At 50.2% G+C, this 24,840-nt stretch overlaps 1 long non-coding RNA gene across 1 annotated transcript in view; it reads right to left on the reverse strand.

The window, feature by feature from the left end:
* Window positions 1-396: 396 nt before the first annotated feature.
* The window catches only part of LOC137627419 (uncharacterized), a 46,515-nt gene continuing 22,071 nt past the window's right edge, over window positions 397-24,840 (reverse strand). The window contains exon 3 of the long non-coding RNA XR_011041160.1: window positions 397-2,705. This is a non-coding gene — a long non-coding RNA (uncharacterized lncRNA). The remainder of the gene's footprint in view (window positions 2,706-24,840) is intronic.

Below are 24,840 nucleotides of genomic sequence, written 5' to 3' on the forward strand. Positions count from 1 at the left end.
TCACGAAGGCGATGAACAGACACGTCTGATCACCGCCGAGCCAAAAGTGAAGTGAAGCAAGTCACCGGTGTGTGGAGGGGGGAGGGGTAGCAAGCTACCCTTCCCCACCCCCCGCTAACTAGCGCGAGGGTAATTAACCCTCGTTAAAAACTATTGGCTCGTCATTTCAGCTGCGCTAAAAGTAATACCCTTTGTAAATAGCGTGGTTTGTATTTCGGTTACGGAACAAATCTCTTTTAAAGTCTACCTAAAACATTTTGCCCTCTGCAATTCACACACACTGAGTAGGTATTTACATACAGTACATCTTGAAATTACTTGAGGTCTTCCCTCTTATGACTGAGCATAAAGTACCCAATATATTGTTTCAATACTTCCTATTTTACCTTATGTAGAGTAATTGTAACCATAACAAAGAAGGATAAATTTCTACTACAAAAAGCTAGCATGAAACAATATTCAAATCAATTCCAAGGATATTAATGGCCCAAAGTAGACAAGAAAAAAGTGGAAGAGTTCATATCATGGACATGGAACTATATGCAACCATCATACAGATAGAGTAGAGTAAAAAAATACTTTTGTAAGAACCTCGTCACCGTAAGTCACTCTGGCACTTTATCAAACCTGGTGATCCACAACGTAACTTATGTACTTGAAAAAGTATGAGTGAATTATTGATATAATAGTTAATGAACAACAGCTAAAATACAAAAGGTGAAAAGGAAAATCTTAGCAGAGCTTAACGATGGGCTAAAAGACACAAAAAAGAGGTTCAAATATCCCTTAAGGAAAATAGTTTGACATTTTGATGTAGATCTGTCATGGAGATTCAATAAGTTCTTAGGTTTGTTTTTCAAATGAGCACTTACACACCTTACAGGAGACATTATCCTCTTAAAAAAAACTTTACTAAAAACAGACCTTTTAAATTGAACGACGTATTGCCACTTCTGCAGTATATGTACAATATCAAACCCTAATATAATCCTTAATAGGCAGAATACATTTACAGTAATAGGATCATAGCAAAATGGGACAAATAATCATCTTTTCAGACAAAATGAAAAAATGGATACAAAAGCTATTCATCAAAGAGCTGAGACCAAAATGTTATCTATTTGCTACAAAATTCTAAAAAGCACTTTACAGAATCTTCCAGATAAAAAAAGTTTCCCTCTTGACTGAGTTAAGTCCAGAAATCAAAACAGGAATATTTTTCAATGGGAAATTTCTTAAAAAAAACTAAATGTATTTTGCCAATTAACAATGTTATAAAAATACCTAGTAAGCCCTAAAAGTTGCATAAAATTCGAACACCTCTGAGGAACAAAATGCCAGGATGTCTACTTTATATAAAGTGTATAAATCACATGGAACTATGGGTGCTATGTATGAATATACCTGACAAGACTAATTCTTCATCGGTAATTAACCATAGATTTGTAAATTATTTGACCTGTATAGATGAATTATATTAAATTTAAAATACTGTACTGTTCTCTGGGTACTTGTTGCTAAGCTACTACGAACAATACTGAACACATACACAAATTCAACTATGATGACAAAGAAACCTAAGAAAGTACTGTACTACAAAACCTCTATCGAAATTCTTCCTTCTGAAAATAATGACTTCACCCATCCTTCCCTTTACGGTGTTTCTTGTTACTAAATGCGTTAAATCACAGAGAAATTCAGCTATAATGACAACTAACCCAAAACATTTACTTCTAAAACTCTATTGAAAGTCTTCCTTCCAAAAATAATGACTTCCCCAATCCTTGTCTTTCATGACACCTATAACATTAACTGTGATATATCATAACATAAAGCTTTTTCAGGTATTAAATGTCCAATTTAGAGCTCAGACTATAAGTATTGAAAGCTTTTATATTTCATGTAAACGGTCTGGTTTGATTTTACCCTTCTACTGAAAAAACTGATGGTGCCTACATAAAAAAACCTTTATGAAACAGTATAACATTTTGTTAATACCTACAATTATGGACATCTAAGTCCAAATTCATTAAAAAAAAATAAAAATCGTAATGAGATTGAAAACTTTCAAGTTCACATATCTAAATAGTACAGTATACCTAATTCATCCATTTCTTTGTTTCTCCTATCTTCAGCAGATAATACAAGTACTTTCCTTATACTGTATGAATAGTGTGAAAATATCTATGAATATATTGTACAGTATAACATATAAAAAATGGTATATACAGTACTCTTCATATGAAATGTATAGATTAAAGCTATACCTAATGTTTTTCATCAAGAGAATGACATACGTATACAGTACTGTACACCTCTACGACTTCCTGTATAATACGTTATTCTTTCAACTCAAGGATTTATTTTCTTCTTTCATTAGGTTACCTTGCTGTTGATCTAACCCAGTACTATAGAGTCACATTACTTCAAGTTCATAAACTCATGTATAAAATTGTCTTTCATTTGGTTTTTAAATACAAAAGATCTGTCAATGAACAAAATAGTAGTAGAGTTTAAAGAAACCGTAGGAGTTTGATGTACAGTCACCGTAAACTACAAGATGAGGAACAATATCCATCAAATGGGTCTTCTTTCAAAAGAGGGGGATCAAATTTAACTTCTCGATGGAATATATGTCCTTTGAGGTACTGTACTTGAGTTTGGTGGAGTAAATCTCTTCATACGGTCATTATCGAGTCCAACATCTGTAAGAGAAAATTTGAGATTTTAACATTTTTTTCATTAACTGTTTTAAAGTGATCGAAATAATCTAATAATTCCATAGAATTCCAAAGTAATAATGTATTCTTTGATTTTTATACTAAAATTGAATAGGTTAAGGCATAAAGACTAATGAGGTGAAAAATACCACACTAAAATAGTTTGTCATTTTAAAACACTATAATAAAAACTGTGCGTTAATAAATTTTTCAATAATGTGAAAAACAGAATTAAGAACTCAGGCAAAGTAAACAGTGGCATGTAATCTGCCTAACTGTTACTGTTCACTTGCTTTTTATACAACAACAACAACAAATGCAGCCATTTCTAGTCCACTGCAGGACAAAGGCCTCAGTCAATTCATGTCTGTGATTTGGCCAGTTTTTATCACCATGCTGGTCAGTGCAGATTGGTAATGGTGGGAGATTTTCGTCTCGCAGCAAACCAACCTAGTGTGGGTGGCCCTGGCTAGTACAGCTTCGCTGATCATGGCAATTCACAAACCACTTCACCACAGTAAGATATCTCCACTCAGAAAAGGGCTTTTTATACAGTCATTTGCTAAGAAAATTCTTCTTACAATCTCATTATTATTCTTAATACTGTATATAATGTTTTCACCACAAACCTACTGTTTTATGTCAGCCTAATTTGGGGTAGCAGAAATATCCAGACAGTAGAACTGTACAAAAGTTCAGTTTTCTAAAATGACAAATTTGTAGATAATTTGTATTTTTCCTAACTATACAAACCTTAGCTATTTACATGGGGTAATTACTTCGGCGTAGCTGAACAACGAGCCATAAAAGTTTTAACGAGGGTTTCCTACCCCTCCGCTAGTTAGCGGGGGGTAGGGAGGGGTAGCTAGCTACCCCTCCCCCTCACACACACCGGAGAATTCTCCACTTTACTTAGAGGTAGGACTTATCTTGGGGGACAGGGCTGGCGGGCACATAACTGTAAATAGCTAAGGTTTGTATAGTTAGGAAAAATACAAATTATCTACGAATTTGTCATTTGTTCCGTAACTGAAATACAAACCACGCTATTCACATGGGGTGACTTAACCCTTAGGAAGGGTGGTAAGTCCCGGCCATACTGGCTTTGGCTTGCCCGGGGATTCCATATTCGAGCGGTCAAGAACTCGGACAATAAGGAATCCCTGCTCCTCGCTGGCGGTTGTGAAACTGCCGCGGCCTACGTAAGGTGTGTGCGAAGGTGAAAAGTGACTTGTCCCAGGCAGTTGCCCTGGAGTCCCTCAGAAGGAAATCCAGGTTAGGACTCTCCCAATACCACCTCATCAGGGTATGGGGACATGACAGTATTACACCTGATAATCGGAACACAAGGAAGCATGGTCTACCTGCAGTGGTTTAAGGTCAGCTGTGCAGAGAACCCAGGATGCTGCTTTCTCCAAGGGAGGAGAGGATGAAGAAAAGAATAAGGGCCAGACAGATCTTTTCATTCATGCAGACTAACACCAGGTAACAATGCCCTCAACCTTCTGCTACTTGTCCATCAAGGAGCCTGAGGTTTAGACCAGCTGTTGTGAAGCCACCCCAGGGCCGATAGAAACGCATCGAGCCTCCTGTGGGTCATGTCTTGCAGGTAAGGGGCTGAGAAGAAGGTCTGATGCTTCAACATCGCCGCTTGTAGGACCTGCGTCACTGAAAGATGCTCCATGAAGGGCAGGGACGTATCTAAGCCCCTGACATCATGGGCTCTAGGGCGATGCGACGGAGAAGGGTCAGGATTCAAGGCCAGGGGTAGCACCCTGAGAATCCGGGCCGAGATGGAGCTCCTGGAGACCCTTCTCCTCGTTACCCAGGATCCACGAACGAGACTTGAGTCTGGAGACAAACTGCAGCTGTCCTCTGAAGACACCAGCTCGGACTCCCTACCGGCAAGGTAGGAGATGGTCTGAGTCATCCGCTACAGGACGGAGACTCGAACCCTGGAAGGAGTCGAATAGCGGGTCCGGCACTCCCGGATTCTGAGTCTCGGCAACAAACTTCAGGGACGAACCTGAATGTTGCCTCCCCCTAACCCCCTGAATGGGCGAAGTCATAAGAGAGACCATGTGACTCGCTTGGCTGAAGATAGGCTAGCAGGAACACTGTCTACCCAGAAAGGTGGTGGTCTCAGGACTTACGTAGTGGTTCGTCAGGGGGTCTCTTTAGAGACTTGAGGACTCGAACCACGTCCCAAGGAGGAGGTCTCACCTTCGACTGAGGGCAGGAGAGGACAAGGCTTCGCATGCGAAGGAAGAGTTCCAGCGGGGGAGAAATGTTTGTCCCTAGAGCCAGGAGGCAAGACTTAAGGCTGAGGGATAGCCTTTCACAGTCGAAACTGAAAGGCACATTTATCCCGCAATCCCAATAGGGGCTCCGCTATTGCTGGAAGCGGTATCGTGTGGAGGGATGCCCTCTCCCCGACACCGGCCACAGAAACTCGCTCTTTCACCTGGGAGACTACTGCGGAAGACTTGCGCAGGTGTCCAGGCCTCCTTTTCGCCACTTGTTGCGAAAATCCTCTCTCTTTGAGGAGATGCTGGATAGACTCCCGGCAGGAAGTGGAGCAAGCTACGGAGGCAACACATCGATGGTGTCCCACTGTTGCTGGAAGGCAACCTAACAGAAGGCCTTGGGATCCGTGACCGGGGAGCAGTACAGCGGGAGCTTGCAGCTCAGTGCTGTAGCGAACCAGTCCACCGAGGGAGCCCCACCAAGTCAGGACTTGTAGGCTACTTGAGGATCCAAAGACTACTTGGAATGTGGTGTCCGTGACACACTGCTCAGACTGTCGGCGAGCCCATTCCTTTGCCTGGAATCAAGCGAGCTGCCAAGGAGACCGAGGGGGACTCGGACCATCCCGGCATCTCTACCGCAGGATGGGATGGTTGTACTGAAAAGTACCTCCTTGTCTGGGCCAGAAAACCATCACTGTGGTGTTGTTGATCCTCATAACTACAGAGTAGTCCGCCAGGCTAGGTGGAGCTACTGAAGTGAGAGAAACACGGTTTCCGTCTCTAGTAGGACTAGAGAAGGTTCTTCCTGGTTCTGACCACCGGCCTAAGGATTCGTGGATCAGAACGTGGCCCCCCCCCCCTTTTCTTTGATGCGTCCGAAGACAGCATCAAGTTAGGGGGAAGGAAGAGAAGGACCACTCCCTATTGTAGGCCCTCGTCTGCTTCCAACCCCTATGGGTTCGTCTGTACCGGTTGTCCCCTAGGGGTCTCGGCGTCTGGGGAGACGTGCCCCCGACTCCCCGCGCCCCGAGTCGCCACTGGAGAGAACTCATCCTGGGGTCGACTGTGGAAACCAGACGGGCCACAGAGGAGAGACGTAGCAACCTTGGGTTGAAGGGTCTTCTCGTGTGAGGAAAGGTCTCGCGACCTTCCTCTGCCTTGGTACCCTGTCGTCTGAAGGGAAGGCTATGGGAGATAGGAGCCTAAGACCAGGCTCGGTATACCAGACTCTGAGAGGGCTGCGGGGAGGACTCCTCGAGGACTACCATGATCTTTAGAACTTGGTAAAGTCCGAGGAGCTTGTCCCGAAGACGAAGAAGGGAAGCCTTCGAGTCTGCCAGGATCGGCCAGTCACCCAGGAAACGGAGTAGCCGGATGCCGATGCTGAGAGCCCGTGAAGAGATCCGAGAGGAAGTATCGGAGAATTGTTGAGGTGCCGTGGAGAGGCCGAAGCACAGCCCTTGAACTGGTATATCCGCCTTTCAGGCGGATTCCAAAGTACTTCCTTGAAGATGGGTGAACCGGGACCGGAAGTACGAGTCCTACCGGACCAGTGTACACATGAAGACTTGCGGTCTCACCGCAAAGCTGACCGCGTCTGCTGTCGCTATGCTGAACGGAGACTGTTTGACAACCCTGTACAGAGTCGAGAAGGGAAGGAGACGATTACGGAGGCCTCGAAACCCGATGGCCACCTCTTGGAGGGGACGTCTCTCCGACATGGACTGGACTTCTGCCCGGAGGGCCCGTCCCCTCACCGATCCCTACCCAGGGAGGAGGGAGGGGTTCGAAACCAACCGGGACTGTGGAAGGAGACAAGCTCGGAGAGCTGGCCCTCGGCCTAGTCTCTGGCGCTCTCCATTCCCTGAGTCCAGGGCAAGCTGCACTGGCGTAAGGGAGTCCTTGGGTGAGTAGAACTCGGTCCAGGACCAAATCCTTCCCTTACCGAAGAGGAATCTCTGAGTCTGGGATCCCCTTGAGGTTCCTCCTGAGGGCCAGAACCTGCCAGAACGCAAGTTCCGACCCCTGGAGCTCCTCCTCCTGATGGACTGGCAGCAAGGTCTCCCATCCCCGGAGGCTCTTCCTGGGGAGACTCGTAGACATGCCCCAAGAGTCGAACTGGATCCTGTCGGATCCTTGCGGAAAACAGGGCCTTAGGATCCCTCCTAGGAGGGAAACAGGACCCCAGCAATGAAGGACGTAAGGCTTCGCCCCCTCCGCACGATAGGACCCTCAGGAAGAGGCGGGGATTCTCCCAATGGAGTGAAGGGGGGAGAGAACCGGGTCTTCCGACCCTCCTGGGGAGGGGTAGTGCTCATCCGCAGGGGAGGGGAGATTAAGGCCGAGGAGGGCTCATCGCCTGCATAAGGACTCGCGAAGGGACAGGATAGTCCTTGGGGGAGATATCAAGCCAGAGATTCCTCTCACCTCCTACAGGGGGAGAGGAAGCTGCTACTGAATAGTGACCCCAGTCAGAAGGCACAGGCTCATAGCCTGCTTGAACGTTCTGACCAACCCTTGCGCTGACAGAGAGTCCCTCTGGAGGAAAGAGGGTCGTTCGATCCTCTGGGGGAGATGACACATGAGGGTTCGCCCGTAGAGAACCTGCAAAGAAGGGAGAAGAGACCTTTGACCTATCCAGAAACCTCTCCCCCTCCGGAGAGGGCGCTGCTCTGCGCTGCGGGGGAGGGAAACGCGGAGGTGGCCTGACCGCCATAAGCCCTGATGTAAACAGGGCGCGGTCGCGTCGGAGAACGGTGCGCCGATCACGCTGACGATCGCGCGAAAAGCACAGATCTGGGTAGCGCTTGAATAAAGCATGCTTAGCAGTATAACCGCACCCGCATGCCCGCGTGAGCGTATCGGTGTCCGCGTGAACGATCCCCGTGCTTCCGCACATATGCAGATCGCTGGCGCTTGCGCATGAAAGATCGTGGGCGATAGCAAGGGAAACCATACCACGCGCGAACGATCTCGGCGAAAAAGATCGCCGGTGCTGGCACCGTCGGCGATTGCGTGTGGGAAACCATCCCACGCACAGAAGAATAACGCTGACGATCTTCAGCGCTTACGCGAGTACGAAGATCGTCGGCGCTAGCGCGAGAGAAGACCGTAGGACAGTGAGCAGGAAACCATGGTGCCCGCGTGCTTCTGATCTCCAACTATAAAAGACGATCGTCGACGATTCGCGCAAGCACGGACGATCTTCGACGCTCACGCGTGAGCGAAGACTGTCGGCGCTCGCGCGCGAGAGAAGATAGTTGGCGATCACGAGCGGGAAAACCTCTGTGCCCATGCGCGGACAATCTACGACGATCACGAGCGGGAAACCGCGCGCGGACGATCCGTGCGATGGATGCGTGAGCCTCAATGGTCACGCGCGGGAACACATCCCGTGAACGGAACGATCTTCGGCGCTTACGCGAACTGTGAAGATCATCGGCGCTCGCGTGCCTAACGCCGAATTCGAAGATCGGCGGCTAACGGGCGTCGACGATCACGCGCGGTTATGGCCTCGTTGCTGTGTGCGGGAAACCATCCCGTGCACAGAACAATCATCGGAGCTTATGCATACTAAGAAGATTGTCGGTGCTTGCGCGCTTAGCGCCGGATCCGAAGATCGCCGGCTAACGGCCGTCGATGATCGCGTGCGGAGAACCGCGCGCGAACGGCCTTGTTGTCGAGCGCGGGAAACCATCCCGCGCACAGACCGATCCTCGGCGCTTACGCGCACTAAGAAGATCGCCAGTGCTTGCGCGCCTAGCGCTGGATCCAAAGATCGCCGGCTAACAACCGTTGCCAGGTTAACGATCTTCGAGGATTGCGCGCAGAAAAACCTCGAGCGGAAGGGCCTTGGAGATCGCGCACGGGCGATCTACAGCATTTACACGTTAGCGCGTAACAGAAGATCGTCAGCTAACGATCCTAGCCGATCACGCGATCCTAGATGATCGCGAAATCGCGCGCGGGAAGTCGTCCCGCGCGCGGGCGATCATCAACGCTTAATCGTTAGCGCGTATCAGAAGATCGTCGGCTAACGATCCTCGACGATCACGGGATCGCGCGCGGGAAATAATCCCGCACGCGGGCGGTCTTCAGCGCTTATGCACAAGTGAAGATCGTAGGCCCCTGTGTAACAGAAGATCGTCGGAAATAGTTGAAGGATCGGCTAACTCGTAGATCAGGAATTGGGATGTGTCCCTAAAAGGGAGGGCATCCCCTGAAGAGGATCAGGTCTACTTCAGTGCCGACGATCAACTGATGGACTGCTAAATACTCCGAGGAGTGGTCTCTGTGAGGTACCTTTCCTGCGAACGGGAGAGGTGTCCTTCATAGAAGAGACTTGAGACACCGTAGGCTGAAACGCTGGTGAGCGCCAGTGCGCTATCTCAGGAACCCCAACGATGTGCGCAAATGCGCAGGGAACGTTGGTAGCAGCCTAACTGAATACTGGAACAGGGTGTCTCTGAAGGCAGACTCAGGAACAGCAGGAACAGCAGTCGAGCGCTAGCGCGTAAGGGAACGTTGGCGCGCAGGAGATACCTGGCACTTGAAGGACTTACTCAAGGTCTCTCCTGCCCCGAAGGGAGGAGCCCGTTAGATAACGGGGGCGTGGGCGCCCAAAGTGCGTCTGCAGTCAGGAACGGATACAGCAGGCAACAGGTACACTGAGGGACGAGAGACCAAGGGTCTAACGTAGCCTGAGTAACGAGGCCCCGAGGGGATTAGTTGCGAGACCCCGAAGGGTCAACGCAACGAGACACCAAAGTTTCTCCGTCACTAATCACCGAAGTGAAGAAGTGACTAAAGTTACGAGAGCCCAAAGGAACTGCGTAACTAAGGCTTCAAGACCCCGAAGGGTCAGGGAAAAAGAGAAACCGAAGGTTCCCTGTCACTAAACACCGAAGTGCTAGTGACTGAACAGCAAGCTGTTGACGACAGGAACAAACCTCCGAAGAGGAGTCTCTATGAGTGGCCTCTCTCGCGAACGAGAGAGGTGAGCACTTCGTAGAAGAGACTGGTGATGGAGCCCCGAAAGGCTGTGAGATCAGCAGACGTAAACAGGAACAATCCTCCGAAGAGGAGTCTCTGTGAGTGTCCTCTCACTTCGTAGAAGAGACAAAAGGAGCAATACTCCGAGGAGGAGCCCTTAGTGCGGCCTCCCTCGCGAACGAGAGAGGGCCAGACTGATCCTGCAGCTGCTCAGCCCCTTGAGCGTAGCTACAGAAGCGACCGCTCAGCCCCGAGAGCATAATCGCTAGTACCATGGTCTAGCCTTGCAACCGTTCAGCCCCTTTAACAAGTCACAAGGGCGGCCGCTCAGCCCTAAGAGCATAACCGCCTAAGGACCAAGGAAAAGTAAAAAATGGAAGTTAACTAACTACCCTGGAGGCGAACCTCCTTCTCGTTCTGGGATGCAATGAAGAGCTGGCAGTAGTCACGGGGGAACTTCTAAGAGAAGGGAACGCCCCTAACGAATGCCTTGAGAGACGGCGGCGAAGCCGACTCCCCAGGATAAACAGGACAGCTCTGCTTCGAAGGCACACAACAGGCACGAAGAAACAGCATCGTAAAATGACAAATTCGAAGATAATTTGTATTTTTCCTAACCATACAAACCTTGGCTATTTACAAAGGGTATTACTTTTAGCGCAGCTGAAATGACGAGCCAATAGTTTTTAACAAGGGTTAATTACCCCCGCGCTAGTTAGCGGGGGGTGGGGAAGGGTAGCTTGCTACCCCACCCCCCTCCACACACCGGTGACTTGCTTCACTTCACTTAGAGGTAGGACTTGACTTGGGGGTCAGGGATGGCGGGCACATATGTGTAAATAGCTAAGGTTTGTATGGTTAGGAAAAATACAAATTATCTTCGAATTTGTCATTTGTTCCGTAACCGAAATACAAACCACGCTATTTACAAAGGGTGACTTACCCCTTAGGAAGGGTGGAAAGTCCCCAGCCTTACTGACTTCGGCTTGCCCGGGGGCTCGATCCCTCAGTGAGCAGCACTAGAGAGAGGGAGCCCCTGTACCTCACAGGTTCCTAGCATCGCTAGGAACGAGTGGCCTACATAAGCAGTGTGAGGAGGAGAGTGTGACTCGTCCTATGAAGTTGACCTTGAGACCTTCAGATAGGAATTCTAGGATAGGACGTTCCCCATACCACCTCGTCAGGGTATGGGAGACGCAACAGTATTAAGCTTAATACTAGGAGCACAAAGAAGCATGGGTTACCTGCAGAGGTCGAGGTCAGCTATGCGAGGACCAGGATGCTGCTTCCCCAAGAGAGGGGAGAATGAAGAAAGAAGTAAGGGTCAGACATACTCTTTCATTCACGCAGACTAAGACCGGGTAACAACGCCCTCAACCTACTGCTACTTGTCCAAAAAGGAGCCTGAGGTTAGACCAGCTGTTGTGCAGCCACCACAGGGCCGATAGAGAACGTATCGAGGCTCCTGTGGGTCACGTCTTGCAGGTAGTGGGCTGTGAAGGTCGTTTGACGCTTCCAGACCCCAGCTTGAAGTACCTGCGTCACAGAGAAGTTTCTCTTGAAGGCCAGGGATGTAGCAATACCCCTGACATCGTGGGCCCGAGGGCGACATGACGGAGGAGGGTCAGGATTCAGGGCATGGTGGATAACCCTTCGAATCCAAGCAGAGATGGTGTTCCTGGTGACCCTCCTCTTTGTCCTGCCTGTGCTCACAAACAAAGCTCGCACATGAGGACGGACTGCAGCCGTTCTCTTCAAGTAGTACCTCAGACACCTCACTGGGCATAGTAGCAGCTGGTCTGGGTCGTTGGTTACAGAACGGAGACTCGCGATCCTGAAAGAGTCGAACCGAGGATCCGGCACTCCAGGATTCTGAGTCTTGGCCACAAACTCAGGGACGAACCTGAACGTTACCTCCCCCCATCCCCTTGAATGGGCGATGTCATACGAGAGACCATGAAGTTCACTAACTCGCTTGGCCGAGGCCAAGGCGAGTAGGAAAGCCGTCTTCCAAGACAGGTGGCGATCGGAGGCCTGGCGTAATGGCTCGAAGGGAGGTCTCTTGAGAGACCTGAGGACTCGAACCACGTTCCAAGGAGGGGGTCTCACTTCCGACTGGGGGCAGGTAAGCTCATAGCTGCGTATGAGTAAAGAGAGTTCTAGCGACGAAGAAATATCCACGCCCTTCAATCTGAAGGCCAAGCTTAAGGCTGAGCGATAGCCTTTTACCGCCGAGACAGAAAGGCGCATTTCTTCTCGCAGATACACAAGGAAGTCCGCTATTGCTGGAATAGTGGCATCGAGTGGAGAGATACCCCTTCCACGACACCAACCACAAAAGACTCTCCACTTCCCTTGGTAGACTCCCTCAGAGGACCTTCGCAGGTGCCGAGACATTCTCTCCGCAACCTGTTGCGAAAAGCCTCTCTCCGCGAGGAGACGCTGGATAGTCTCCAGGCGTGAAGCCGAAGCGAGGCTACGGCCCTGTGAGGGACACCGGAGTGGGGTTGTCTGAGAAGCTCGTGTCGTGGAGGAAGCTCCCTTGGGAGTTCCGTCAGGAGTTGCAGAAGGTCCGGAAACCATTCCGCGTGATGCCATAGCGGAGCTACTATAGTCATGGAACAGTTGACCGATAGTCTGGTCCTGTTGAGCACCCTTCTCATCAGACAGAATGGTGGGAAGGCGTACACGTTGATGTTGTCCCACCGTTGCTGGAAAGCATCTTGCCAGAGTGCCTTGGGGTCCGGGACTGGTGAGCAGTACAGGGGCAGCTTGAAGTTCAACACTGTCGCGAACAAGTCCACCGTTGGGGAACCCCACAAAGTCAGGACTTTGTTGGCTATCTGAGGATCCAAAGACCACTCGGTACTCACTATCTGCGAAGCCCTGCTCAGACTGTCGGCGAGCACATTCCTCTTGCCAGGAATGAAGCGAGCTGATAGTGTTATCGAGTGGGTTTCGGTCCACCTCAGAGTCTCTACTGCAAGATGGGATAGCTGTTGCGAAAAAGTGCCTCCCTGCTTGTTGATATAAGCCACTACCGTGGTGTTGTCGCTCATCACCACCACGGAGTGACCCGCCAGGGACCGTTGGAACTGCTGAAGAGCCAGAAAGACGGCCTTCAATTCTAGCAGGTTGATGTGTAGGCACTTTTCTGATTCTGACCAAAGGCCTGAGGCCCTCTGGTTCAGAACGTGCGCCCCCCACCCTTCTTTTGACGCGTCCGAAAACAGTGTCAATTCCGGGGGGAGGACGAGAAGACTCACTCCCTTCCGCAGGTTCTCGTCGGCTAGCCACCACCGCAAGTCCGTCTGTTCCAGAGACCCCATTGGGATCAGAATGTCTGGGGAATCGGATCCTTGATTCCACCGGGACTTGAGCCGCCATTGAAGGGATCTCATCCTGAGGCGGCTGTTTGGAACCAGACGGGCCAGGGAGGATAGGTGGCCTAAGAGACGCAACCACGATTGGGCGGGGAGTTCTTTTCGCCTGAGGAAAGGCTCCGCCACCCTCCTCAGCCTTGCTATCCGGTCGTCTGATGGAAAGGCTTTGTGGAGATTAGTGTCTATTAGCATGCCTAGATAAACCAGTCGTTGGGACGGCTGCAGAGAGGACTTCTCGAGGTTTACCACGATCCCCAGATCCTGGCAAAGATCCAGAAGCCTGTCTCGGTGCCGAAGAAGGGTCGACTCCGAGTCTGCTAGGATCAGCCAATCGTCTAGGTAACGAAGGAGACGAATGCCGTTCCTGTGCGCCCAAGATGAAATCAGGGTGAACACTCTGGTGAACACCTGAGGAGCTGTGGAGAGACCGAAACACAGCACCTTGAACTGGTAGATCTTGCTGTCTAGGCAGAATCTCAGGTACTTCCTGGAAGACGGATGGATTGGGATCTGGAAGTACGCGTCCTTTAGATCCAGTGTACACATGAAGTCTTGTGGTCTCACCGCAAGTCTGACCGTGTCTGCTGTCTCCATGCTGAACCGGGTTTGTTTGACAAACCTGTTCAGAGCTGAGAGATCGATGACGGGTCTCCAGCCTCCAGTAGCCTTCTTTACAAGAAAGAGTCGACTGAAGAAGCCTGGGGAGCCGTCCACGACCTCCTGGAGAGCACCCTTCTCGAACATGGTCTCGACTTCGGCCTGAAGGGCCACCCCCTTTGCCGATCCCATGGCATAGGAGCTCAACGACACTGGATTCGCTGTCAGGGGAGGTTGAGATGACGTGAACGGGACGCGATAACCTTGGCCGATCACTGAGACCGTCCAAGCATCGGCCCCGTGTTGCTGCCACCTGCGGACACAACGCTGAAGGCATCCCCCCACAGGTGGACACGCAGGGGGACTGCCATCCCTAGGGCTTGCGGCCGCGGCCGCCACCCCTAGGAGTCTTGCCTCCCCTGGAGGACTTACCGCCCCTCTTGACCTTGGCTGGAAAGGGCTGGGGCTTAGACACCACTTTCTTAGCTGCCGGTGCCTGTTTGGGAGCCTTACGAGGCTGTTGCTGCTGTTGTGGCGGGGCTGGAGGCTTATAGGGCCGAGTTGTAAGGGCCCTGTGGAGGAGGGAGTCCGTGCTGGATTTCCTCCACCTCTCAGCCGTTCGCTCCAAGTCTTGAGGCTCAAACAGGCTCTCCCCCAGAAGGGAAGCATGTCGGAGCCTACACACATCTACGGCGGGGACCTTCGGATGGAATCTCTAGGACAGAGCATCGCGACGCTTCAACACCGAGTTGGCCCACAGGGTGGTAACCTGGTGCGCAAAAAACTCGATGGAGCGGGTGCCCGAGAGCAAGAAGGTCTCTAGGGCCTTCCTATTGGTCTCCTTGGACAAGTCCTCCGATGGCAATAGGATGCCCAGAGATCCTAGCCAGAAGTCCAGCCACGAAGTGGCCTGCATGGCACACTTAGTGACCTTCTCGTGGTTAAGGATCTCTGCCGCCGAGAACGACACCTGCCGGGCAGAGAGTTTCTCCAGGGGAACTCCCTTCGCCAGCTCCTCCACAGAGTGATGGAGAGGAAGAGCGAGGTTGTGCTCACCCAGGATCTCGAAATACCTCCTCTGCTGAAGGCGAGGAGGAGGGATAAGCTTGTTTCCGGCAGTGGAACGACTGGAGGAGGCAAGAAGTGCGAGCTGAGCGTTGGCCCTAGCTCTGGCACTCTTCAGCCCCCGAGACCAGGGCAGAGCTGCACTGGTCTTAGGGGCCTTCCGAACGTCAAACACTTCATCCAGAATCGTGTCTTTGCCTTCACGGGGGGCGATGACTGGATCCGTAAGTCTGTTAAGTGTCCTTATCAGGCTTAGGACCTGCCAGAAGGCATATTCGGACTCTTGCTGTTCTCCTCCCTGCGGGCTGGCAGCTAAGTTTCCTGCCCCAGGAATCTCTTCCTGGGGTGATACGTGGACATTCCCCTGGGTAGTCGTGGGTTCCTGACGAATCCTTGCAGAGGATTTAGGGACGGTCTTGGAATCCTTGGGTTCCCTCCTGGGAGGGATACAGGATCCCAACAACGAGGTTCGAGGGGCCCCTTCCTCACGAGACGATTCTCCTGCCTGAAGTGAAGTCTCCCCCCCTGGTGCCGAGGGGAAGACTACCGCCCCACTGGACTCACCTGAGGACCGAAAGGCCTCGTCCACGGGAGAAGGAGAGAGTACTCGTGCAGGAGAAGGGACCTTCGAGACCGACCTCTTGGGAACCAACTTCGCCCTAGGGGAAGTCACCATGAAGTCCACTTCTCTCTTTCTCTTCAGCGTAGGAGAGACAGCCGCTGGTTTGTCACCCTGGCCGGCGAGTGCTGGTTTCATAACCCTCACTAACGCCCGTGCCAGCAGACCAAACCAAGTCTGCTGCTCCAAGGACACAGAGTCCGAAATCCTCGCTAAAGAGAAAGGGATCGGGCGATCCTTTGGAGTGGACACGACGGTACCTGCCTGAAAAGAAGGTGGGGAAGAATGCTGTACTGACCTGTCTTCGTCCTGCCCTACCAACCTGTGCTTGGATGGAGGTGATCCCGAGTGCCGTCTAGGAGCACGCGTCCCTGCTGCTACCACCGGCTGTGGAATTCGCCGCGAACGATGGTCGCGCGAGGGCGAATGGTCGCGCGGGAGTGCGGGTGAGCGATCGTGCGGGTGAGCGATCGTGCGGGTGAGCGATCGTGCGGGCGCGCAGGTGGATGATCGAGCGGGCGCGCAGGCGCGCGGGCGCGCAGGCGAGTGGGCGCGAGGGTGGGCAGGTAAATGAACACGTGTCCGAGGCGACGAACGCAAGCGTTGGCGCGACGGCGAGGGATCGTGCTGCCGCGTAGGTGAGGAAGATCGCTGCCGATGTAGATCTACAGGCGATCGATGACGAGCTGGTGAGTGCAGTCGCTCAAGTTGGCGATGGCGCGATGTGGTATGTTGACGCACTGGTGTGCGATGGTGAGCAGCATGCGCAGGTGAATGACCGCGTAATGGTAAGCGATGGCGCGCAGCATGCGCAGGTGAATGATCGCGTGATAGGGTGCGATGGTGATCAGCATCCGCAGGAGGGCGATCGTTCAGGGTTGTGCGATGAGGAGCAGCATGCGTAAGCGGGCAATCGTTCAGGGTTGTGCGATGGCGAGCAGCATGCGCAGGTGAATGATCGCGTGATGGGGTGCGATGGTGATCAGCATCCGCAGGAGGGCGATCGTTCAGGGTTGTGCGATGAGGAGCAGCATGCGTAAGCGGGCGATCGTGCAGGGTCGTGCGATGGCGAGCAGCATGCGCAGGAGGGCAATCGTGCAATGGCGAGCGATGGCGAGCGGCATGTGCAGGCGGGCGATCGCGCGATGGCGAGCTAGAAGCTGGCGAACCATGTTCCTTCAGGAGCGTTGGCGAACGTCGGCGCGTTAGTTGTCGCTGTTGAATAGGCGATACTAAGATCGCCTGTGCGCGCTGGCAAGCAGGTGAACGCTGGCGAGGAGGTAATCGCTGGCGCGTAGGTGATCGCTGGCGAGCTGGTGATCGCTGGCGAGCAGAAGGTCGACGCGCGTCCTGTGAGAGGACAGGTGGTGCGGCGCGTTCACGAGCAGGAACGGGAAGATCGCTGGCGCGTTGGCGAACATGTGTTTCTGACACACGCGCAGCACGATGTTGCGTAGCCACAGGACCAGGCAGATGGTGAGCAGGGAGTTCAGCAGGAACTAAAGGGTGGTCAGAGACCGCAGGGCAATGGTCCTCAAATGAGCGCTGACGCTCGGAAGAGAGCTGACGAGCAGGAGAGCGCTGGCGAGGGGGGCGAACATCAGGAGAGAGCCGACGAGCAGGTGAGCGTCGGCGAGCAGGAGAGTCTTGGCGAGCAGGAGAGCGCTGGCGAGCAGGAGAGCGCTGGCGAGCAGGAGATCGCTGGCGAGCAGGAGAGCGCTGGCGAGCAGGAGAGCGCTTGTGCGCTAGCACTGCTCGCGTAAGGGAAGAATCCCTTAGCCCCGAAGGGACCGTTGCCCGTCGGGTGACGAGTTCTCCAGAAGGCGAAGATCCGGCAGGAGATGGTGAGCGGTCTGCAGAGAGGTTCAAGGAGGGCGGAGCCGTAGGTTGAGGTTGACGAGGAGAGTCCCCTCCGGAGGACGAAGACCCAAAAAGGCGTGTCTTAGTCCCCCTGTAAGGGGAAGGGAGGCCCTTGTGGCGTAGAGGGCGGTGAGCCTTATGGCGGAGGCGGCCTCGGGGGAGATCGTCGGGACCATCGGTCCTCCGAAGGGGAGTCTCCGTCAAAACACTTCCCTCAGAAGGAAGCTGAGCAGCAGACGAGACCGAAGGACTCACTTCCCCCTTCGAAGGATGTACGGAAGGAGGAGGAGAGCCTTGAGCACCATCACCAGCAACAGCACCTGCGGCGGAAGGCCCAGCCACATCGGAGGCCTCTGTCACCACGACGTCGACAATAGACAGAGGGTCTACCTCTGCTACCACCGGCGACTGCTTAACAGCGGCCCCCAACGAGACAAGGTCAATAAGAGCGACCCTGGAGGGCAAGCCCTTAAGCCCCAGGGACGACCAAATCTGTAAAAGATCATCACTGGATAAGGCATTATTAATAACCTCCCCCGGAGGAGGAGGGGGAACCGCCTCGCTATGGGAGGCGACGCCCTCTCCCCCCACCGAAGGTAGGGAAACAGAACAAGGGCCTGCGCTCCCACTCGGACGACTCTCCTTAGGAGGCGGCCGAGGGGGAGCTTCGGAGGAGGTTTGGGCGGCGGAAGAAGAGTCCCAAGAACCTTCCTCCTTCAAGGCTAACCCCGGAGGAGAACGGTCTCTCTTGGACTTCTTCTTACGCCGACGGCCAAACCTTTCCCACTGGGAGGCAGACCACTCCCTGCACTCATGGCACATGTTATCCTGGTCACACCGTCGGCCCCGACATTGAGGGCAGAGGGTGTGTGGATCCGTATTAACGTCCGACATGAAAGTCCCACAAGGACGGCCGGCAACTCCAGGGCATGTACGCATAGTAAAGAAAATAACTGAAGGTCAACTTCCAACCAACACACACGCTGAAAAGAAAAAGCAGAAAATTAAAGGCTGTCACGAAGACGATGAGCAGACACGTCTGATCACCGCCGAGCCAAAAGTGAAGTGAAGCAAGTCACCGGTGTGTGGAGGGGGGTGGGGTAGCAAGCTACCCTTTCCCACCCCCCGCTAACTAGCGCGGGGGTAATTAACCCTCGTTAAAAACTATTGGCTCGTCATTTCAGCTGCGCTAAAAGTAATACCCTTTGTAAATAGCGTGGTTTGTATTTCGGTTACGGAACAACTGGAAAATAAAACAGAATAATTATTTAACAGAAATTCTCCCGGGGGAAACTCCGAAGAGAAACCCTGAGGGAAAGAACAAGAACGAAAGAAGGTATGCGCCCCCCCTCCCCCACCCGGCATGCCCAGGTGAGAGGGGGGGGGATTAAGGTTAACAAAACAGAATTACAGTATAACATTATAATTATGCAACTGACTTTGAATGTTCCAAGGATCACCGACCCCCGAAGGGACGTGAGCCCTGAGCAGAAAAGTTAAAACACAATTGTATTCATAACAATAATTGAGACAAATAAAACGAAATAGCGACTCGGTCCCGAGAGGCTATCGTAGGCGTAGTACAGAGTAAGAGGTGAACGACCTCAAGAGAAGGGCCGGTCTCCACGAAGGCAACCGTGGTGGCCTAGGAGTGAAAGGCCGTGATCAAGAAAAGATCGTAGTGGCCTGCAAAGCCGGCGATCACTCTCGTAGAACGTACACAACACACACCGCACAACACCGAAAGCAAAGGAAACTTACTATTTTCTATACACCAAAATATACATAAACATCAATAATGTTTAAATATCTCAAGTATAAGAAAAGGTAAGTTAAAAGACAAAACAATAATGGCCGTCAAGTGAGGATAGGAGCGGAGACTTCCGATCGCTATCCGAGCCAAAAGTAAAGTGGAGTATTCTCCGGTGTGTGTGAGGGGGAGGGGTAGCTAGTTACCCCTCCCTACCCCCCGCTAACTAGCGGAGGGTTAGGAAACCCTCGTTTAAACTTTTATGGCTCGTCGTTCAGCTACGCCATGTAAATAGCGTGGTTTGTATTTCAATTACGGAACAAATCTAAATATGTATTTGTTTCCTTGAGCACTGCTAGTGTGAAACTGGTCTTTTTCTGCATTAGATATGAAATGGCAAATGTCATTAACTAACGAAGAGAGACTCATGTCTGCCTATTCAGGACAAATACAATCGCTACAAGTTTGATCTTCTGAAGTTCTACAGATTTAACTGTCCGATTAGAAAGATCATTCCACAATCTGGCCACAGCTGGAATAAAACTTCTAAAAAGCTGTGTAGTATTGAGCATTCAATTGTAAGCAGGTGAAACTGAGGTGCAGAATACATACGGTACTTTATACGACTCAACTTGAATAGATTAAAGTATGAAGATTAATGAGGTTCATAAAACAGTGAAAAGGTTCATCAGTATAACTGAATTAATCACATACAAATACAGGCATATCAATAAGACATAAACCTATGTTCAGAAATACTGTACTCAATTAGAATCTTGGCAACTACACAAAAATTGAAATAAGGTCAATTCTCTTGAAAGACTAAACCATTGTACCCATCATAAACTTATTTCATAGTTTTAAAATCACAACTTTTAAAAGTAATTTGTATTTTTCTTAACTATACAAACCTGAGTCCATGACAAAATCGCTAGCTGTCAGGCTCATCAATTTCGACCAGGGAGCAATGACATCACCTGTCAACCTACTCGTTTTAACGTTTTGTTGCATAATAAACAAAGGAATAAGGAGAGAAAGAAACTGAAAACCATGGTAATACTGAGAACAAGGTAGGACAGCTTGAAGGTCGGGGCAATCCCAAAAGGTCACCTGGCTCGACTCAATGAGTGAACGCGTTGGAAGGACTTGACGTGTAGAAAGCTCAAGTGTCGTTGACTGGCACTGGCGCACAGAGGGATCTCTGAGCATTGGTAGATCTCAATACGTCAACCTACAATCTTAAGATGTAGGTGACAGGTGCCTTGGGACTCAAATGTCAAGATCACTGGAAGAGTAAGGGCAAGGAGTAAAGTCACGCAGAGTTGTCTGATTGCATGGTGAACATGAATACTGTATAGAGATTGAACTTGTGGTAACTCATGTCGGTGGGACTGGTCAGTTGAAGACCAGATGACGGAGAAGTCTTTAACGAGACGGTCTGCTGTCATTGCGCGAGCTTGACGTTTGTGTGCTCCATCACAATCCATCTGGTCAACTGTCGTCTTTCTAGGAGTTTATCACGATGTTTCTACGGTTCTTTCTCTGAAGAAGGAAGGTGAAGAAGGCGGTGCCCTTCATTTCCCACCAAAATTGCACATTCTCGGTCCCATAAACCATAGAGAAACCCTAAGAAGGAGAAGAAAGTCCAGATCCCAAAAGAGACAAGAATGAGCTAAAGAGTTTCTTGGCTAACAGCTAAAGCGTTGCCAAGTCTGAAGTCAACGATTCTCTCTTAGCCTTCTTACCAAGCTCTTGTACTATACTCATCACAAGGAGATGACTGCAAGCACTCAAGCCCCTGGAAAAAGTAGGAAGATCCACAGATAGCGTGCACATACACATGCTACTGTTTCCTCAGATTTACCGGGGCAAACCTCCATGTTTTCTTGTGGAGTCTTCATATTATCAAGCACAATGATTGTTAAAAAAAGAACATGAAAGCTGCCAGTTTATGGAGCAGTAGAGAAGTATGTCTTTATGAATGTTACGTAAGATTTTTCATAATTCTTATCATCCATTACATTCAGATCTTCCCACACTCAGATCTTCCCAGACTGTACCATCCTGTATGTAATACTAGATATGCGGTTAATTCTAAAAGTCATGCTTTCTACATCATAAGACACAATACTAACAATACTCTAGAAGTTTTATTCTAGTTGTGACCAGTTGAATCTGTTGAACTTGGTAAGTTGAAACATTTTTTAACTACTTTTCTGTTGAACAGATTGACATCAGTCTCATTCTATAGTTTATCTATGATTGATTTATTTAAACATTATTACTGATCCTAAAATATGTTATTTTCATTAGTAAAATAAATTTTTGAATATACTTACCCGATGATCATATAGCTGTCAGCTCTGCTGCCCGACAGAAAAACCTACGGGCGGAATACGCCAGCGATCGCTATACAGGTGGGGGTGTACATCAACAGCGCCATCTGTCGAGTAGGTACTCAAGTACTCTATGTCAACACAGAACCAATTTTCTCCTCGGTCCACTGGGTCTCTATTGGGGAGGAAGGGTGGGTCCTTTAATTTATGATCATCGGGTAAGTATATTCAAAAATTTATTTTACTAATGAAAATAACATTTTTCAATATTAAACTTACCCGATGATCATATAGCTGATTCACACCCAGGGGGGTGGGTAGAGACCAGCATATATGTTAACCTTAAGAGCTAAGTATTCTGTATTTCATTTTAGCAGTTATTCAAAATAACAAACATAAAATTAATAAGTACCTGGTAAGGAAGTCGACTTGAACAATTACTCTGCCTTTTTTAAGTACGTCTTCCTTACTGAGCCTCGCGATCCTCACAGGATGCTGAGCGACTCCTAGGAGCTGAAGTATGAAGGGCTGCAACCCATACTAAAGGACCTCATCACAACCTCTAATCTAGGCGCTTCTCAAGAAAGAATTTGACCACCCGCCAAATCAACCAGGATGCGAAAGGCTTCTTAGCCTTCCGGACAACCCAAAAAACAACAATAAAAAGCATTTCAAGAGAAAGATTAAAAAAGGTTATGGGATTATGGGAATGTAGTGGCTGAGCCCTCACCCACAACTGCACTCGCTGCTACGAATGGTCCCAGGGTGTAGCAGTTCTCGTAAAGAGACTGGACATCTTTAAGGTAAAATGATGCGAACACTGACTTGCTTCTCCAATAGGTTGCATCCATTACACTCTGCAGAGATCTGTTTTGTTTGAAGGCCACTGAAGTTGCGACAGCTCTAACTTCATGTGTCCTTACCTTCAGCAAAGCATGGTCCTCCTCATTCAGATGGGAGTGAGCTTCTCGAATTAAAAGCCTGATATAATAAGAAACTGCATTCTTCGACATTGGTAACGAAGGTTTCTTAATGGCACACCATAAAGCTTCTGATTGTCCACGTAATGGCTTAGTCCGTTTCAAATAGTACTTAAGAGCTCTTACTGGGCATAGTACTCTTTCTTGTTCATTTCCAACCAAACTAGCAAGGCTTGGAATTTCGAACGATTTGGGCCAAGGACGAGAAGGAAGTTCGTTTTTGGCTAAAAAACCAAGCTGTAAGGAACATGTAGCCGTTTCAGATGTAAATCCAATGTTCCTGCTGAAGGCGTGTATCTCACTGACTCTTTTAGCTGTTGCTAAGCAGACGAGGAAAAGAGTTTTCAAAGTGAGATCTTTAAAAGAGGCTGATTGAAGTGGCTCGAACCTTGCTGACATAAGGAATCTTAGTACCACGTCTAAGTTCCAGCCTGGTGTGGCCAAACGACGCTCCTTCGTGGTCTCAAAAGACTTAAGGAGGTCCTGTAGATCTTTGTTGTTAGACAGATCTAAGCCTCTGTGACGGAAGACTGCTGCCAACATGCTTCTGTAACCCTTGATCGTGGGGGCTGAAAGGGATCTTTCCTTCCTTAGGTATAACAGGAAGTCAGCTATCTGAGTTACAGAGGTACTGGTTGAGGATACTGATTTGGACTTGCACCAACTTCGGAAGACTTCCCACTTCGACTGGTAGACTTTGAGAGTGGATGTCCTCCTAGCTCTAGCAATCGCTCTGGCTGCCTCCTTCGAAAAGCCTCTAGCTCTCGAGAGTCTTTCGATAGTCTGAAGGCAGTCAGACGAAGAGCGTGGAGGCTTGGGTGTACCTTCTTTACATGCGGCTGACGCAGAAGGTCCACTCTTAGGGGAAGTATTCTGGGAACGTCTACTAGCCATTGCAGTACCTCGGTGAACCATTCTCTCGCGGGCCAGAGGGGAGCAACCAACATCAACCGTGTCCCTTCGTGAGAGGCGAACTTCTGCAGTACTCTGTTGACAATCTTGAACGGGGGGAACGCATAAAGGTCTAGATGGGACCAATCCAGAAGAAAGGCATCTATGTGAACTGCTGCTGGGTCCGGAATCGGTGAACAATAATTTGGGAGCCTCTTGGTCATCGAGGTTGCGAACAGATCTATGGTGGGTTGGCCCCACAATGCCCATAGTTTGTTGCATACATTCTTGTGAAGGGTCCACTCTGTTGGGATGATTTGACCCTTCCGGCTGAGGCGGTCTGCCATGACATTCATGTCGCCTTGAATAAACCTCGTTACAAGGGATATGTTTCGATCTCTTGACCAGGTGAGGAGGTCCCTTGCGATCTCGTACAACTTCATCGAATGAGTCCCTCCTTGCTTGGAGATGTACGCCAGTGCTGTGGTGTTGTCGGAGTTCACCTCCACCACCTTGCCTAGAAGGAGGGACTTGAAGCTTCTCAAGGCCAGATGAACTGCCAGTAGCTCCTTGCAGTTGATGTGTAACTCGCTTTGAACCGCATTCCACGTGCCCGAGCATTCCCGACCGTCCAACGTCGCACCCCAGCCCGTGTCCGATGCGTCCGAGAAGAGAAGGTGGTCGGGGGTCTGAACAGCCAGTGGCAGACCCTCCCTGAGGAGAATGTTGTTCTTCCACCAAGTCAGTGACGACTTCATCTTCTCGGAAATAGGAACTGAGACCGCTTCTAGCGTCTTGTCCTTTCTCCAGTGAGCAGCTAAGTGAAACTGAAGGGGGCGAAGGTGGAGTCTCCCTAACGCGATGAACTGGTCCAGTGATGAAAGTGTCCCTATCAGACTCATCCACTGTCTGACCGAACACCGGTCCTTCTTCAGCATGGACTGGATGCATTCTTGGGCTTGACTGATTCTGGGGGCCGACGGAAAAGCCCGAAAAGCTTGACTCTGAATCTCCATTCCTAGGTAAACTATAATTTGGGATGGGACGAGTTGGGACTTTTCTATATTGACCAGGAGACCCAATTCCTTGGTCAGATCTAGAGTACACTGTAGATTCTCCAGACAGCGACGACTTGACGCAGCTCTTGAAAGCCAGTCGTCCAAATAGAGGGAGGCTCTGATGTTTGCTAAAGACAGGAATTTGGCAATATTCCTCATCAGTTTGGTAAAAACTAGAGGTGCCGTGCTTAGGCCAAAGCACAGGGCTTGGAACTGGTATACGACCTTCCCGAAAACGAACCTTAGAAAAGGTTGGGAATCTGGGTGGATGGGGACGTGAAAGTACGCGTCCTTTAGGTCTAACGAGACCATCCAGTCTTCCTTCCTGACCGATGCTAGA

This window comes from Palaemon carinicauda, chromosome 35 (assembly GCF_036898095.1).
Source record: "Palaemon carinicauda isolate YSFRI2023 chromosome 35, ASM3689809v2, whole genome shotgun sequence".
Classification (NCBI taxonomy): Eukaryota; Metazoa; Arthropoda; class Malacostraca; order Decapoda; family Palaemonidae; genus Palaemon; species Palaemon carinicauda.